This window comes from Ptychodera flava, assembly GCF_041260155.1.
Source record: "Ptychodera flava strain L36383 chromosome 23 unlocalized genomic scaffold, AS_Pfla_20210202 Scaffold_23__1_contigs__length_28996876_pilon, whole genome shotgun sequence".
In the NCBI taxonomy this organism is placed as follows: Eukaryota; Metazoa; Hemichordata; class Enteropneusta; family Ptychoderidae; genus Ptychodera; species Ptychodera flava.
The window spans coordinates 572770-591242 of record NW_027248277.1 but is presented as its reverse complement, the minus strand read 5'-3'; positions in this window follow the sequence as shown (position 1 = coordinate 591242).

The following is an 18473-nucleotide window of genomic DNA, read 5'->3' as shown; positions in this document are numbered from 1 at the left end:
CCAGCATGGTCACGGGGACACCATGGGGCAATTATTATGGTTAAAGTCTCACTATCAGAGGATGGTGAGTTCGAGACCAGGTAAGTCCGATGTAACGGACTCGCTGTTAGAGATGGTGAGTTCGAGATTCTACAATATTACACTATGCAAGGGCCTTCGCATTTTGATGATCGGTCTAATGAAATAAAAAAAATCACAGTTTTAGGTCAAATACCTCTGTTCTCTGCAAGGCCACTGCAGATAACACAAGTGATATCTATGGATTTATTTAAATACAAGTTACAGGGCCATTACTATGGCAGTGTCAAGAGAGCAACAAAAATATCGCGGAAATCCTTAAGGCGTTCGCGTATGACTGATAGCTCTATGCAGAAGAGATATGAATTGATAGAAGAATAGAAACAAGAGACGTCAGACTGAAACATACCCTCAGAGGCAGAAAGAATGAACAGTTAACAGGGTACAAGTATTGAGACGTACAGGAGTATATAGACACAGACAGCCATAGACAGATCAGTGTTCAGATAGTGACAGAGGCACAATAGGACGAAATACATGTACCTCTAAGAAAGACAAAGTGACTGACAGATACGTACTGATAGGAGAGTTTATAAAAAAATAATTAGAGGAGTGTCGTGTACAGTGACCCTACTAATTGTCGCATCATTAAATCGACGTGTTTCATGTTTGAGAATAAAACAAAAATATATTGAAAAGTACGATAAATACAGGGCGCTATATCTCACATGATGTAAACAATATATCACATGAACGTTGGAACTCCGTGATGCAGGCAGATAAAGGTATGATGTGAAGTAAGCGAAACCTATAGATAATTGAAAATGTTTGAACTTGAGTTAGATAAATGGTTGGTTTCTGAGTCAATGAGACGAACTAATAACGCCAATAATGTTTTCATTTTATTGGAAAGTATTCAAAGCCTTAAGCAGTTTCAACGTCACGTTCCTGAATATATGAAGATACGCATTATATTGGAACTATTGTGATGTCAGTTGGTCATATTACATGCTGTGAACTTCTGAGAAGCATGAAGTATCTATCTTAATTAATTTTGACAGTCTCTCAAGTGTTGTTTACCAGTCAGATATAAAACACCCATTCCGTATCAGACCTATCGGGTATGTTCTGGTCAAATATACCACATCCATTCCGTATCAGACCTATCGGGTATGTTCTGGTCAAATATACCACACCCATTCCGTATCAGACCTATCGGGTATGTTCTGGTCAAATATACCACACCCATTCCGTATCAGACCTATCGGCTATGTTCTGGTCAGATATCCCACACCCATTCCGTATCAGACCTATCGAGTATGTTCTGGCCAGATGTACCACACCCATTCCGTATCACACCTATCGGGTATGTTCTGGTAAGATGTACCACACCCATTCCGTATCAGACCTATCGAGTATGTTCTGGCCAGATGTACCACACCCATTCCGTATCACACCTATCGGGTATGTTCTGGTAAGATGTACCACACCCATTCCGTATCACACGTATCGGGTATGTTCTGGTCAGATATACCACCTCCATTCCTTATCAGACCTATCGGGTATGTTCTGGTCAAATATACCACACCCATTCCGTATCAGACCTATCGGGTATGTTCTGGTCAAATATACCACACCCATTCCGTATCAGACCTATCGGGTATGTTCTGGTCAAATATACCACACCCATTCCGTATCAGACCTATCGGCTATGTTCTGGTCAAATATACCACACCCATTCCGTATCACACCTATCGGGTATGTTCTGGTCAAATATACCACACCCATTCCGTATCAGACCTATCGGCTATGTTCTGGTCAAATATACCACACCCATTCCGTATCAGACCTATCGGGTATGTTCTGGTCAAATATACCACACCCATTCCGTATCAGACCTATCGGTTATGTTCTGGTCAAATATACCACACCCATTCCGTATCAGACCTATCGGCTATGTTCTGGTCAGATATACCACACCCATTCCGTATCAGACCTATCGAGTATGTTCTGGCCAGATGTACCACACCCATTCCGTATCACACCTATCGGTATGTTCTGGCCAGATGTACCACACCCATTCCGTATCACACCTATCGGGTATGTTCTGGCCAGATGTACCACACCCATTCCGTATCAGACCTATCGGGTATGTTCTGGCCAGATGTACCACACCCATTCCGTATCAGACCTATCGGGTATGTTCTGGCCAGATGTACCACACCCATTCCGTATCACACCAATCGGGTATGTTCTGGTCAAATGTACCACACCCATTCCGTATCAGACCTATCGGGTATGTTCTGGCCAGATGTACCACACCCATTCCGTATCACACCTATCGGGTATGTTTTGGCCAGATGTGCCAGATTTGAATAGAGTCGGACCGTTCGGCATCGACACAACAGACGATTTTACTTCAGGTTGGTATGTTTCATAGGCTGGTAAGAAAAAATTAATTTTTCGTCATTTTCGTTTGTTACATTGTTTGTTTGTTTGCTTGCTTGGTCAAATTCTCTTCTAAATAAACTAAAAAAAAAACGGAACATCTGTCAAGGGAAAGTAAACGGAGATCTTTATTGATAGGCAACGTAAGTGACGTCATCATAAAGCAACTTAACTCGTGTATATCTAATGAAAATAAAAATATAGTTGAAACGAAAGCTATAAAAGACTGGCATCATCATCAAAGCTTAACAACTCTGTAAAAATATTTAATTGCTTAGCAATTTGATTATATTGAACAGTGTCGTTCCTTTCCAATAAGAATTGATATTACAATTTCATCGACAAGGATAAAAATTTGCAAGACGAGCAAAGTAACGTTTTTAGAAATGATCATGTCTTGCTTGTGAAATGTTAAGAGTTATTTGTTGATAGCCGACTTCGTTTTATGCAAAGGGAGTCTCCCTATAATTAATATCTATCTACCTACCTATCTATCTGTCTATCTATCTATCTATATATCTATCTATCTATCTATCTATCTATCTATCTATCTATCTGTTTGTCTGTCTGTCTATCTATCATTTATCTATCTATTATCTTTGTATCTATCGATCGATCAATTAATCGATCGATTAATTGAGTAACAGTTACACATACAGATCTAGGTATACACAAAAATAGAGACGAAATCGTTGTATATAGATTACACGGATCTTGAGACAGATAATAAGTTGCTACATTAACATGGGGGTGGGGGAGAATAAACACACATTTGGCCTAAGGTACTGGCATGTAGGAGTGAAACAAATGTTACACATGTAGTTATGGTGGCATTTAGACAATCCGATTAAGAAACGTAGAGGGACACGAAAACTAACCATTACACTCAAAATTTAAAAACGCCTAAGCACGTGATCTGAATTATTTACTTGTATAATTCGCACATATACTTTTCAAAATACGACAGTCGAAGTCTCCAGAGTCTATCGTATCTGGTTTTAGATTTTGCTTCAAGCGTCTTGACAAAAGTTTACAATCACTTCGGGTATTCAACAATTTGTAATAATGTCAAGCTTTCCTTCCAGGACCACAGTTTATCATTACGCATGCGCAAAGGCTGTGTCAACGCAAGGAACATAAAGCCACCGCTGCAGTGGAAATGAGATAATCTGCCGGGAAATCGTTTGGGGAATTACTTCTCAAGCTTACATTTCTTATAACAACAGAGAAAAATACTTGATAAATAACCAGGGTCATTAAAATTTAATGTTAATATTCCGGCAACCAATCCTGATATAACCTTGGGCTAAAAAGTAATCAACATCGAGTCGTCAATTTCAAACCCGGAAGCCATGATGACGCTGGTACTCCACACGGGTACAATTCATTTGTTGTAAATACGTAGACAATCGTTAGCCATCCTCAATAACGTGTGCTATTACCGCTAACTACCCCCATGTAAAAAAAACAATACTGTAGCTTCAATGTCGGATTAGATGCCTTATTTACTTAAATATTGTTACTGCGGGGAATGATCGGCTCTCAGTAGTCTTATAATAACTTGTGAGTTTCCTCTTGTAAAAGTTTTGCCGGACAAATCTTTGCTTAAGGCAAACGAGCTCGTCAATCTTTCGAACAATTTCAGAACTTTTGAACTAAACCGAGCCATTCAGTCTGAGAGAAAATCTAAAGAATTTCCAAATCTTCTTTAAATATCATTTTAAACATGGAATCTTTCATATTTTCAATGATTTCGCTAAATGTAGACTAATTTCTGGCTTTGCAATATTCAATCATTCCCAATAAAAAGTCCACGTATACAAGGCACTGAAATGTTAACTTTATATAAGCCTACTAGCTCTTCTTATACTGTGGGTTTCACGCCATAAGGCGCGTTCTTACAAATCTTAGAACTACTGAAGTAATTGTAAATAATGAGCGATTCGTTTAGATATGGTGGGCGTCTACGTGCAAACATGCTGGTTCGTATTTCTCAATCAAACAAAACAAAAGACATGTTCATAATACGCACATGCATGCATTCATACACACACGTTCATGACACATTACAAATATTGAAAATATTTATACATATTATATGACAATACACTATCTTTATAATATGAGTAGAGAAAGCCGATAATTTGAGTACAATAAATGATTGAAAGTTGATAATTAGGGTACATTGAATGATTGATAACTGGAGGTAATTGCTTTGGGACGTTGAGCAGTGCGATGCCCTTAAACTCATTCCAAGTGGAAGCCAATGACGGTCAAAATTTATTGGAAAAATTGCTGGAGGTATCCCGAACAGGATGTATACACCATCTTTGAAGAGAACGGATCTGTCTTGTCATCAGTGTCTGTGATTCATAATAGTCGCGGGAAATAGAGACAATTATAGAGAAAATACAATATAATGACGAACGGGCTTCCAGACCATTGGTGCGACTTGTTTGGAACATACTTCATGCCGTTAATTTTCTAATTTTTATGGATACAAGTTGCTGATGTCTCACGTGTAAATCACACACACTTTCAATTACCGGCACAAGCCCTAAGTAATACAACTCTGTGTCGGCATGTAAATACAGCAACTCACTGGACGATTGTGAACTCCAGATGCGTTACGACAACTCAGTGAAAAGGTATAGGCCTCTCAGGTACATAGCCACAGATAGCTGTCACGTGTTCTGAAGGAGATGAATAAAATCGTCTTTACATGTCACACCTGCTGTTTATCAATCTTAAGGCGGCCATAATTAGGTAGACTTCTCTGATGGAAAGTAAAACCAACGAAAGCTTGACTTTGAAAACTTGTGACGTTATTGTCTGCACGATTCACCACATTGTTAATGAAGTCATTCTGAACAGACGTCTGTACCATGACACGGCGCTCTCTAGAGTGTCGTTGATCGATCATCACGTTGGGTACAAATCTCTGTCTAGTCGATAAACTATCATCGGAACGTTCCCTCAAAAATTCATCTCCCGTGATTTTCATACACCTTGCTCGTCATTGATGTGAATTTATTCAGTTTACTCGGTGCGACGAAAAGTTTGAGCATAACGAATTCAATCTGCTCTAAAATTTGCGTGGGTAACAATATTTGCCTGTACACTTCTTTTTGATTTGCTATCTTTTCACTTTTTTTCCCTGGAAGCATGTCATTTTAACACAGTCTGGTTTATATACATACGTTTGAAACTTTGGGACCTATAATTTTTACTTACTCCACAATCCAACGGATGGAAGCAGCATACGAATGCCTTGAACGAACCATTCGCTTATTGTAAGTCCGGTACATTGGCCATGCCGCGATAGGGAACTCACTATCTATAGATTATGCGTCACTAACTGCTTTAAAAATGCATCCTTTTATAATTGATTTGACCGAGACTGTCAAAAATGATAAGCAGGATGTTACTAATTGTGTCGGTTGTAAGCTGACATAATATCAAATTTTACGTAAACCGTAGCTAATGCATTTCCCAAAGTCCCAAATAAGTTCAGGTCTAAGAATATTGTGTTTCCAGCATTTTAAACTCCGCGAATTTAAGCATCAACGTATGGTATATAAAACTCAGGTTAAAGCAAGGCATACCATGTATTCAGATAGATAGATAGATAGATAGAATTAGATTACTCGTGTATGAGTATTTTTTGTGTCTTGATATGCAGCTTACAAGAAAAATGACACTTTTCACAGATATCAAGAAATGTAAAAACACGTGGTATAGAATTTAATTATCAATGCCCTGTTAGATTCATCGAATGGTACTAAATACACTGGCATCTGTTTCAATTGATGTGTTTGACACAAGTATTTACTTCCTTTTGATCGGCGAATCGTATCAATCAATTAACGGTTTCATTTACAATGTCATTTAGAGTGAATTGACTTATTAACGAAATAGACAAGGATTGTATCACGTGTTGACATATCCGGATTGACTCAGCTTTGGGTGTTAATCTGAGCGAACACATATTGAGTTATTGTTTAAAATATATCACTATAAGTGATTCATCCAATTTGTTAGTCACTAAGTCTCCTGTGTTGGTCAAATACTTAGCAAACCATATCTGGCGTCTCGTCTACTTGTTTAGAGTATTGGGAGGTACCTCGTGATACATTGTACACTGATTCGTCTACAGTGAAAAAGTGACGTCATAATAAAGTTGGTTGCTTTTATTCGGAAAGACTGCAGCATCATGGTATTTCTGTAGAAGATTCGAGTAATATTATAACATTTCCGTAATATGACGATTCAGTTAACTCGATTTTAGGTAGCTTTACGTTTCGATAGTAAGTTAACGTGATTGTTTGTTGGTGAAAAAAAAACTGGTACTGTTGCCATTTTAGTCTAATTTGTCTCCTTCATCATTCTTTCTCTTTCTTTCACTCTAGCCATGTTTGTAATTTCCGGTTATGTGTCATTTTCTCTTTGTGTATGTCAAATGTCATTATGTCTCTCTGTCTGTCCTCTCTTGCTCTGCATGTCTGTCTTTCTGTCAGGCAGTGCCCCTATTTTCCTCTGTCTATGTTCATACTTCTCTTGGTCTCTATCTATCTGACTGTCTACCTATCTGTCCTTGTCCAATGCCGTCTCTCAGTCTGCCTCTCCCTGATGTATCTCATTATCTGTCTGTCCGCCTTTGTCTGTCTTTCGAATGTTGTGATTCATTATTACATAGTGCGGCAGATAACAGAATTGGTTTGAATAAATTAGTTCCCCTAATTCTTGTATAGTCACACTGACACACGCTGGTTTATCACAATAACTGTGATCACTATTTGTAACAAACTTAGACAGACGTAAATGGTACAGAGAGGATTCAATTTTCAACAATTCACTTTCCAAACAGAAAGTGAGCAAACGATGATCCCTACCTCGTATTGGTATTAGCGACACGTACACGTAGACAATGTGTAATATGAGGTTATCCCTCGATATCACCTCTTGGTGGGGTCGTATTGCTGCTCGTGCGGTTGTGGGCGGCATCACACTCGTCTTCGACTCGTGTGATGCGGCCCACAACCGCACTCGCAGCAATACGACCCCACCAAGAGGTGATATCGAGGGATAACCTCTTTATCATATACCTATGCCCACGTTATTGAATGAATAAATCTCGTATATTAAAATATGATACGTTTACTGTGGTTTTTCTTGATGGACTACATTTATTTGCGTCATCTTGCTAAGGCGGATTGATGTACTAGCGTCTGACGTAATCTATCAGCTGGCTCATGGACAACTATTTTACGGTTGAGCAGAGAAATGCTTGAACCCTGTCATCAAACATGTAGGATATCTACCGAATCGGTACGGTACATGCAAGTGTTGTGTTTGGTATTATTTTCCAGAACGCATGTACCATGAATACATGATATTTTTGAAAGTTGTGCTTTTGAATTTGCCGGTCCTCCGACATGTCCGATAGCACTTTTGCTTGTCGTCTGCGCGTCTGTGCTTATGCACGGACGGAACAGCTGGTCTGTCATCGATCTGTCAGTGCCCGTACGTTGTGATGCTCTGCTCTTTAATTTGTTCAAATTGGTAGCACTACTAGCAGCTTAATCCGATATCGACACATGTGTTTTATTTAGTTACCCCGCACTTCCCTATGCTTCAAAACCCTGCCACTTTTGGAGATCGGACATGATATCGTAGTCAAAGTCAAAATCATAGACGGGCACCATGGTTTGTTTTGATTAGAGCGCCACCATGTAAGTAGTCCGGTATGCAAATCAACAGGCCGTATCAGGCTTTGTTATGTAAATCAACAGGTCGTATCACTTTTTCATATGCAAATATTCAATTGAATGAAAGAAAGACGCGCTGATCATTCCTTTTATATGCAAATCAACAAGGCGTATCACTTTATTGACATGCAAATCAACATGATAAATCATGTCACTGAACTCAGTACAGACACAATACAGGGCATAGGTATATGATAAGTGATCTTATCGATAGTTAGATGGGAGCCGACGTTTTACTTGTTAATGACATCTAATTTGGAAAACAAGAACGATCCATATCCGCCTTTGCGGAGGAAGGAAGCGGGTTTAAGATCTCTCAGCGATGAACACTAACAGCATCTACGTTTTCTGCCAGACACGGTTTGTCGATTAAAATGATAAGAAAGGAAAGTATTCAAAAGAGCACTAGAATTTATTAGAGTAATGCCGACTCTGCTGTTATACGTAATGACAAATCATAGAAAAAGATATCTCACGAAATATCCCAGAAGTTACTTTTTTTCAAGACTTCAGATTTTGTCTTATCCGATTACACAATCTTAAAACACGTCCACTCAGAATAATGTATTTGCAAACGTAAAAGCAAGGCATACTATGTATGCAGATAGTTAGGTAGGAAATACTAATTGCTTAAAAATCTCTTTTGAAATTTAAAGCACTTCGCATTCTAGTTCTACATGATGTACTTTAGAGGAGTCTCAAGAAGCAAGGACTGGGAAAACCATTAGCTAGGAGGAAAGACCAATTTCAGTACTTCTGCTTTAAGTCAGGCAACGCGGGTGTCAAGGTGGTGGCATTAAACCTGTCAGATCCATTAAAACATAATCAAGGGATCATTTAGGTTGGATCATGGTATTGACCACCATATTTTGTTTCTGACCATACAAATATATTATAGTTCTTCAGATATAGGAGTGGCATCAAGGAATTGCATTATACTCTACGTACAGTGTTTGTCAAGACATATTTTATTCTAGTAGATTGCCTCCTCTAGACTGGTTTGAAAATGAATCAATCCTAATCACAGACGTTAAGTAGCAGCGAAGTTACATCTACACACTGTGTGAAATGTAAAATGTCACCAGTGAGATTGAACTGCTCAGAAAGAAGTGAGATTACAACATATCTTTTCATGTCGAACTCACTTTGCAATTAAAGCGTCACTATGAACTATACAGCGCACTGAAATGAGACTTGTATTTTGTGGTCTTGACGTCAATCGGCGAAAAATTCCTGGAATTTTTCTTGTTAAAATTTTGAAGTGCAACTGGTCAGGCAATCTATCCTGTATGTACAAGAACATACCAAAATGCAACAGTTTATGCTGGATTATGGTAAGCTCTGTAAGCTTCCTAGAGGATATGAGCATTACAACTGAGTAAAAGGCAAGTAATTGAGAAAGTTTCACATTTCTGTGATTTTTAACAGCCAACCTGTACTTTATAATGTTGGGAAAGCATATTCACACTGTCAGGCATGATTGTACCTGTAAGTTAAATAAAGAGACATGCTGCACAAAACACTGAGGTGTGATTTATATTAGTTTTTGCATTGCTGAAATAAATTCTGGTCAAGGATAGTGTACCAATAACGTATGTATATAAATCCGTGCTTAAAAACGACTGTAAAATTGTGTTCAGCAGCTCCATCCAGCAGGCATACATGATTTAAGCTTATTTTATCGTGCAAATTTCATCACCAATACATTGCTGTACTTATATAGCTTGCTTACATCTTAGCTTATGGATACTACAGATAGCTGATGACTTAGAAATAAGACAAGAAGTGGAAAATGTGCCAGCAAAGTGCGTCAATGATTCATTTGAATGGACCGGAATTTTCATTGCTTATATATATGGTGAGGAAAATATACAAACATTCCACTTGAGTACAGGGATAGATGAAAATGGAGATTGTGTGAGTGATGTGAGATGTGAGAAGAGGTGCTTTACACTAAATACTGTCTAATATCTATTTACCCAAAAGTACATGAAGGTAACTGTGAATATTGATTCATAAAGTGCCCTTGGGAAGGATTTCAGAACGTTTGAAGGAAAATGATTTCGATGCCCATCAGGTACAACATCGAGGCATTGAACCGGTACTGTTTCAATATTCGAATGGGCCATGCATAATGGTAAGCTACCTCATATAAGTAACACACACAACACACACGTACACACAGACAGACAGACGTGCGCATATTAGCATCGAGCACTGTAATTCCCACGAGGACATCTGTATACTTCGATATAGCTATATATATATATATATATATATATATATTATATATATAGGTACAATGAAAGCACAGTGACTACTCTTAATTCTCATTAAACAATAGAAAATCGTTAACTTAACAATCAATTATATTGTTATGCAAATTATTCTCTATGGTATCAGAAATTCCTGCAGCGAACACTGGTGGTGCTTCTGGGCTTAAAGAAGTTTTTTGCGGTTTACTTGCCACGAACAGGTTATTTACTGTTTACATAATGCTATTGAGGCCATCCTTATAGGCAGCGCCATCTCCAGCAGCATACCCCTTACCCCTATCCTATCACCATGGCATTAACCTTTCCTAACTTTTGTAAATTGCGAATTTGGTTAAAAAAATTTAAGAGCACAAATGTAATGCCGACACACCACTCCCGTTTTGAACAAACACATCTGGTACTCAATGAATGAATATATTGAAAAAAGTTTTTTTTTCCGGTTTGTTACATAGAGTATGTTTTTTTATTTATACTAAACTCTCAAATATGATGCGCATTTTCAAAAGATCCATTGCAACCATTAAGTTTCTTCCGTACTGAATACTCTCACCTCGATAAAGTGTGCCATTTTGTGGTCAACCTGTTCTTGAATATTATTCAATTAATTAATGATATACACAACATTATAGTTAAAGTACTGTATATTTTAACACAAACCATGTCTCTCTCTGTGGAAAGTCGGTGATTGATCTCTTTATGTATCAGGAGGTCATTGTCAGTGCTTGCACAACTTTAAGACGCTGGTAATCTGACTTTCTCCTGTTTTTCATACTCAATATTCAGAAAGTGCTGTGACAGTGAAAGTAATGAAATCTTGTAAACCTATGATTACCCTTTACAGTATGCCCTGATACATATAAAATTAAGTAAAATAAAAATATAAAGTTTTCACAAAAACTATCAAGTTTTAAATACACAGACATTCAGAATGATTTTACAAACAGACATATAAATGACAAATTATTTCAAATCATGAAACAATGTTTCAGAATAGATGTAGGAAGTGTACCCCCTAAAATAAGTCAAAAGTTGAGAATGTAAACGTTCACATTTACATGTAATTGTGGCATACATACCACAAACACTTTACAAACTTTATTTACTTAAAAGTTGTGGTAGCTTAATTGGCCATCTTTTTGTTTTTATTGGATGTATATTTACCACACATTTATTTTTCCATTATTCAGAACAATGATGGAGGTGATCATCATACTCACATCCTTGGTGTTCAAAATGTCAAATACGGTGGAAGTCACAGTGCAGTAAGAGAGTACAACAGTTCTATGTTCAATTTGTCCCGTTTGCTTGATGCATTTGAAATGCGAGTGATCACTTATGAAGAGATCATAGCAATATTATACCAGCAGGTAGAACAATATGCTGAACAGATCATGGAGCTGATAAGAATGAGAAACGAAGACCGTGTTCGTTTAGAATCACTGGAGAAGAAGATAACAGCACAAGATAAAGTTATAGCATTCAAGGATGTCTGCCTAGCTGAACACGATTTGCGTATTCAGCATCTTGAAAACGCATCATATGATGGCACCCTGACATGGAAGATATCTGATTTTGCTGAGAAGAGAAGTGATGCTGTATCTGGTCAAACACTTTCTTTGTATTCTCCAGTCTTTTTCACTGATAGGTTTGGGTACAAGATGTGTGCCCGTGTATACATGAATTGGGATGGTATGGGAAAAGGAAAAGATGTGCCTCTGTTTTTTATTCTCATGAAGGGGAGTATGACGCCACCTTAAGATGGCCATTTGCTCAAAAGGTGACCCTAATGTGGATTGACCAAAACCACAAGAAAGATATGGTTTATTCCTTTCATCCTGATCCAAATTCCAGTTCTTTTAAGCGACCTTCCAGTGAAGAGAATATTACTTCTGGTTGCCCTGAGTTCATGCCACTCAGTTTGATTGACTGTACTACTAGTGGAAGTGCCTATGTGAAGGATGATGTTGCATTCCTATGCGTCAAAGTGGACACCGATGGTTTGTAAGTTAAAGTGTATTGAAAGAAACTTCCACTCTGAAAACATTTAACAAGTGGCATGAATACCGCTCCTGGTTGCCCTGTGTTAATGCAAGGTTATTGTGAATGTAATCATGTAGTTCATTTGTTGAGGTTTATTGCCTGTAAACAAAATAACAGTACTTTACGTGTTTATGAGTACCTTTCACTGCCAAAGAGTTTATCATCATATGCTCAAGGATAACTAACTTGCAGTACTAGGGTACTTTTTAACTCAGAAGTTGAGAAGACGTTGACAGTGGGTAGAATCAAAGATGTTTGTACAACTTAGATTTACAGGTGACAATCGTATTCTCAGATCACTGCCTGGTCATTACCAAAGTATATAGTCATAAAAAACTTGTGTTAGGGAGTTGAAAGAAACAAATCAATGTTTTCCTTCACTAGAACGTCATTGAAAGCTCCTACCATCATTAGCAAATCTCTTGTTGTCAATATGTATTAGATAGTATTCTTAGTAGACTAAGTTAAACTGCAACTATTGAAATCATCTGGAAGGAGCAGAAGTACAGCAAAGTCTTGACAAAGTGAGAGGAACAGCGGACATCCTTAAACAGTAATTCAATGTTCAAACGGTCTTTACTTAGAAACCAATGTTTCGGTAATACACAGATTGTCTTCCCAGGGTAGAACCTAATAAAAGTGGATAAAGTTAAATCTGTTAAAGCAGGAAGTTGTACAGCTACAGAAAAGTAAATGTGTAACAAAAACAACACAATCTTCATAGTACAGTAAAATACAAGGATTAAAAGTTTATGTGTGATGTAAATAATATAAATAGGGGAATAAATGTACAATATTTTGTCGCGGAAAATCTTGTAAAATATATATTTAACTTCAAAAAATGAAATAGTAAATAGATAGCAAAATAATGAGATTGCTTGAACTTTATAAATACCGTATATAGGAATGATTGATGCTTAGAAATGTTAAGGTTTGACATAAGTTGTTCAACGTACAACTTAGATGTCAATGTATTTTCCTAATTTATATTTTTGTAGGTTTTTAGACGTTCACCGAAATCTGATTTTGTGACACTCAGAACAGAAAATGTAATCTTTTTAAGAACTCACATAGCCTACCACAGAACCCCTCATTTGGAGGTGTGTCTAATACAAGTAGCAATTTAGCTGGACCTTTGGCAAAGACAGTGTTTCATGATACCTGTTGTGTCATTACAAAAGGGGATGTTCAAATTTCATCACACTAATTACATTTATTGGATTTGTCTATTACTGTTTTTTTTATTTTTGTTTTTTATTTGGCTTTATTTAATGAGGGTAGCCTGGTAAACTCTAGAGAGAGTTTATCTCCCCAAGGGCCCTCAACATTACAACAAATATATACAAAACCACAAAAACAATTTTCAAAAGTGAAAATACAAATAACCACATATAACAACTGCCACATTTAACAGGAAAAGCAAGAAAAAATTAAAATTCTGCCCAATATTGTTTTAAATAATTGCTTTTAAAAGAGACAAGTGTCTCAGAAGATTTGACTTCTGTTTTCAACTTATTCCATTCCATAGCTCCCTGTACTGACCATGTGTTTTTAAAAACATTCAGTTTGGCTCTAGGGATATCAAGCTTATTTTGGGAGCTAGCTCTGGTCACACGGCTATGACACTGATTGACATATTGAAACATTTCCGTCATTTACAATGGGGCTATACCTTTCAAGGATTTAAAAACTAAACGTATTTTTGTATAAAATTCTATCAGGTAAAGGCATAATATGTAATGATCTAAAAAGCCCATTGGTCGGATAATTATACTTAGTGCCCATCATAACACGCACAGTGCGTTTCTGTAATTTGAATAATTATTTATATTTACACTAGTTCCCCATGCACTACAACAATAGCCCAAATGGGGAAGTATATATGCATTATAATATGTTCGTCTAGTACTTAATGGTAAATACCGTATTATACGTCTAAGTAGAGCTATACGTGAATTGAACTTTTTATAATTGAATCAGTATTTGACTTCCAGTTCACGTGTAATTCTTTTCCTTCCATTCTTTTTAAGATATCTGAAAAGCTATTTAATCTTGAATATTTGAAATATTTATGCAATTACATGTCATACGTATTTATTTGTTGCACAAGATCCCAAAGGAAAAACAAATATTTAAACCAGCATTGCACCTCACAGAGCTCTGACGATCACATTCTGAACAAAATCATAGACAGGAGCAAGATCAAATACCCACATCTTCCATAATTTATAAAATGATCAGAAAACGATGCATTCACTGTCTAAACCATAATAGCCTGTTTGACAATCAAGAGCAGCCATCCAATAGCTGGAAGTCTGTGTGACCTTGAAGGACGCTGTTACGTTTCAGTAATGCAAATGGAAACTGGCAACAAAAATACTCCTAAAAATGTACGCTGTTCAAAATTAATACAATTATCGATGAAAATTGCCACATGTAATGTTTGATGTTAATTGTTGCCTACTTGAAAATTAATTGAAAAATATGAGGAAAATTCTCTCCAAATCTGGATCCAAGCAAGGGGCTGGTCTCTATGATGCATTCACTGCTTGGAATTGTCAATCGATGGCGATCCATAAGTGTGTCATGTGATATTCTTAATAAGTATCTATCGTTGACTTGTGAGAATTTCCTGCCACTGCAAATCAAAGTGAGACTTGGGTGGACACCGTGGCCAATGGGTATGTGTGAAGACAGTGCCGTGAAAAATGAAATTTAATGCAATGAAACACTGAATGCAGTCACTCTTTGGGAACAAATATTTTAATGACATATCAAAAACGAACAAAAATAATTGACCAATTAACAAAATTCTTCATAAGAGACACTGTTTAAAGCCACAGTAGCAGTAACTTTGAAGGATATTTGTGTAACTCACTTTAAGAAACAAAGTGATTAGTTTACATGTGAGGTGCAAAGCTAAAACATGTGAGGTGCAAAGCTCAAAGACTTTTAACGAAGCCACAGTAGAACTCTAGAGGGCGTTTAGAACGTCTTAAATACCAAAACAGGGACTTAACTTTGAGTGTGTGGATGCACACAGACTTAAGTTATTAACCCTGGTGTTTTTTAAATACAAATACTGTACCTGAAATTTTTCGAATTTTGCACAGTCCAAACGTAGTTTTAGTAACAATAATCATGTGTAAACAAAAAATAAACATTGGTTCTGTAATTGATCAGATATTTCAGAAAGTTACTTTGAGAATGCACTTTGAGACACAATTCAGAATAACATTCAGATTTTCACTACTGTGAGATAATATTCTGTATATTCTAGAACTAACAAGCTTTGCTTATAGTATTGTCTATGTCACTGTTAGATGTTGGCGTCAAATGTCTGTGTAAATGTATCTATTCTGTTTGTATTTGGCTCTTTATTGTTGAAGCAGCTCCAGGAATGCCAGTACGTCGTAGTACTGCAAAGAAAGAAAAGTATGTCAGAGAAAGGTGGTCTAATAACAGCTAAGACACACAAAACTACTTGAATTTTATATTAAATATTTTGAATATGTACAATATGTATTTTGTTTGTGAACTAAATTCTCCTTACAATGTCACATTATGCATTTTGTTAGTGAATTGATTCTTCTTACACCACTGTAAAACTGATATCAGAGAGAACTCTTCATCTGTGTTATACAATGTAAACAGATATACTTTGATTTGGCTCATAATTTGAAAGTTTAAAAGTCCAAACTCACAACAAGTATTAAACCAAATTTAATGGCACACGACAATATCAAGTTCTCTAAACATTCACACACCATACAGCAAGACATAAAATAGTACAAAAGCTCTGGAAGTGACGAAGATTTTGGAAAAAAAACAGCTTCAGAACAATAGAAACCATGCCTGGGAAACAGTCGTTACATGAATCAAATATAGCCATTACGTACACGCAAGCAGATGTACTTTGATTTGGCACATAATTTGAAAGTTTACAAGAGTCAAAACTCACAACAAGTATTAAACCCAATTTAATGGCACACGACAATATCAAGTTCTCTAAACAGTCACACCATACAGCAAGACATAAAATAGTACAAAAGCTCTGGAAGTGACGAAGATTTTAGAAAAAAACAGCTTCAGAACAATAGAAACCATGCCTGGGAAACAGTCGTTACATGAATCAAATATAGCCGTTACGTACACGCTCATTATGCATGCCCATTCAAAATTATTCTCACAAACATCCAAGCAAAAGCGACGTTAAGCACCCGTATCCTTCTGGCGCCGGCCTAAGTCGAACTTTAAACACCGAGTATCGCTTATTGAGCGTGACAGCTACTAACTCCAACAGATCAGTCATCTAAGATGTAAATGTATCCGTACTTAAGTAATCAGTGGACGTACTTGCATGGACTCCAATGCCTGTGCTTTGAAACACGTTTCGCGTGAATTGTCTGTGACCGCCATTTTGTAAATCATGGGTTCCAAACACTTTTTGTCGGTTATGGCTTTAACAAAAAAACTGGTTTCTTTCTGATATTTGCTGCAAAGTAGAAATTATGCCTTATGTTCAACTTTCTTGTACGTCTTACAGTGTTGTGTATTTTCTGTCCACCATGTGCAATCAATTTGTTATATTGACCAGCCTCAAGTTGTAGCTATGTTTGTAGCATACATTGTTGGTTTTCATGGCTGGACCATGGTGTAAAGTTTTAATTTTTTCCAAACAGGGTTGTATTGGAAAGCCTGTTGGCAATCTTTGTCATGCGCTATAATTTATTTTTTTGCAATGCCAGGCTATCTCAATGTGCAATTATTTGTGCGATTCCACGTGTTACTTGCCATTTTGTATTGATAGCTAGCAGCTTTGAGAATTAGAATTTTTCTACTGAATTTCGCTTTTTGTATCTTAGCCTTGTAATGAAGAAAGTTTACAACTGTTGTAATACTTGATACCCATTTCTATCTTTCTGAATTTCTAAAACATTTTCCTTTTTATTCAATGTATAGTAGCATGAGAATTCAGTGCCTTATTAATTATAAGTGATTGTACCATGAGTGTTTCTAAAGTCAATTGAAATACAATGTCTTTGACTTTTGGATACTCAGTCAAGTTGTTACTTAAAAGCTGCTAGGGATACATGACGATATTGCCTGACGACCAGCTGAGGACAATACCCTGCAATAATTTTCATAATACCTTATTGTAATAAATGTTACAATCAAGGCTGTGGTATTAAATGGGCCAGGGTTTTTACTTTTTTAATGCAAGTTCAACAATTTTTCTTCTGATTTATACCAAGTATTCATGACACACTACCTGGGACCCTATGAACAGACATAAAGAGCACCACACATATTCTGGCAATCGTCCAAATGGGTCAATTGGAACTGTTAAGCAGTGAATATGCAGTGGCAGCTACAGAATGCACTGCAGATGATGTATATGGAGACTGGTAGGGAATTCCTTGAAACGTTAATCGTTACATATGAAACAGGCTTAGCGCAAGCAAAATTCTAATGTTAGATTGACTTGACTTTTTTTTATCTACAATGAGGCTATTCACAATGTCTGTACGTAGTTAAGTTCATGCTATGTTTTCCATGAGAACAATATTGTCCATTCTGCTGTAATTGCTCCCAGTAGTTTTACGGGAATAAAATAATGGACTATGAAGTATCAATAATCTGCTACTTTTTGTATTAAGCAAGGCATAGAAAGTCACTTGGTGGATCATCTGCACAGTAAGTTAAAAATTCAAAGTGATTTCAAGCCATTTAAGTCTTACTATCTTCGGAAATTTATTCATGTCTAATAATTATTGATTGTATTATTATTTTTTCTGTAACAGTAATAGCGATTTTGCTTGCCATTGACATTCCTGTATGAGGTTTAAAATTGTCAACTTTGTGTTAATTTAATTGTTATGTGAACTCAGATGTTGTAGGGTTGTAAAATATTTAGGGTGAA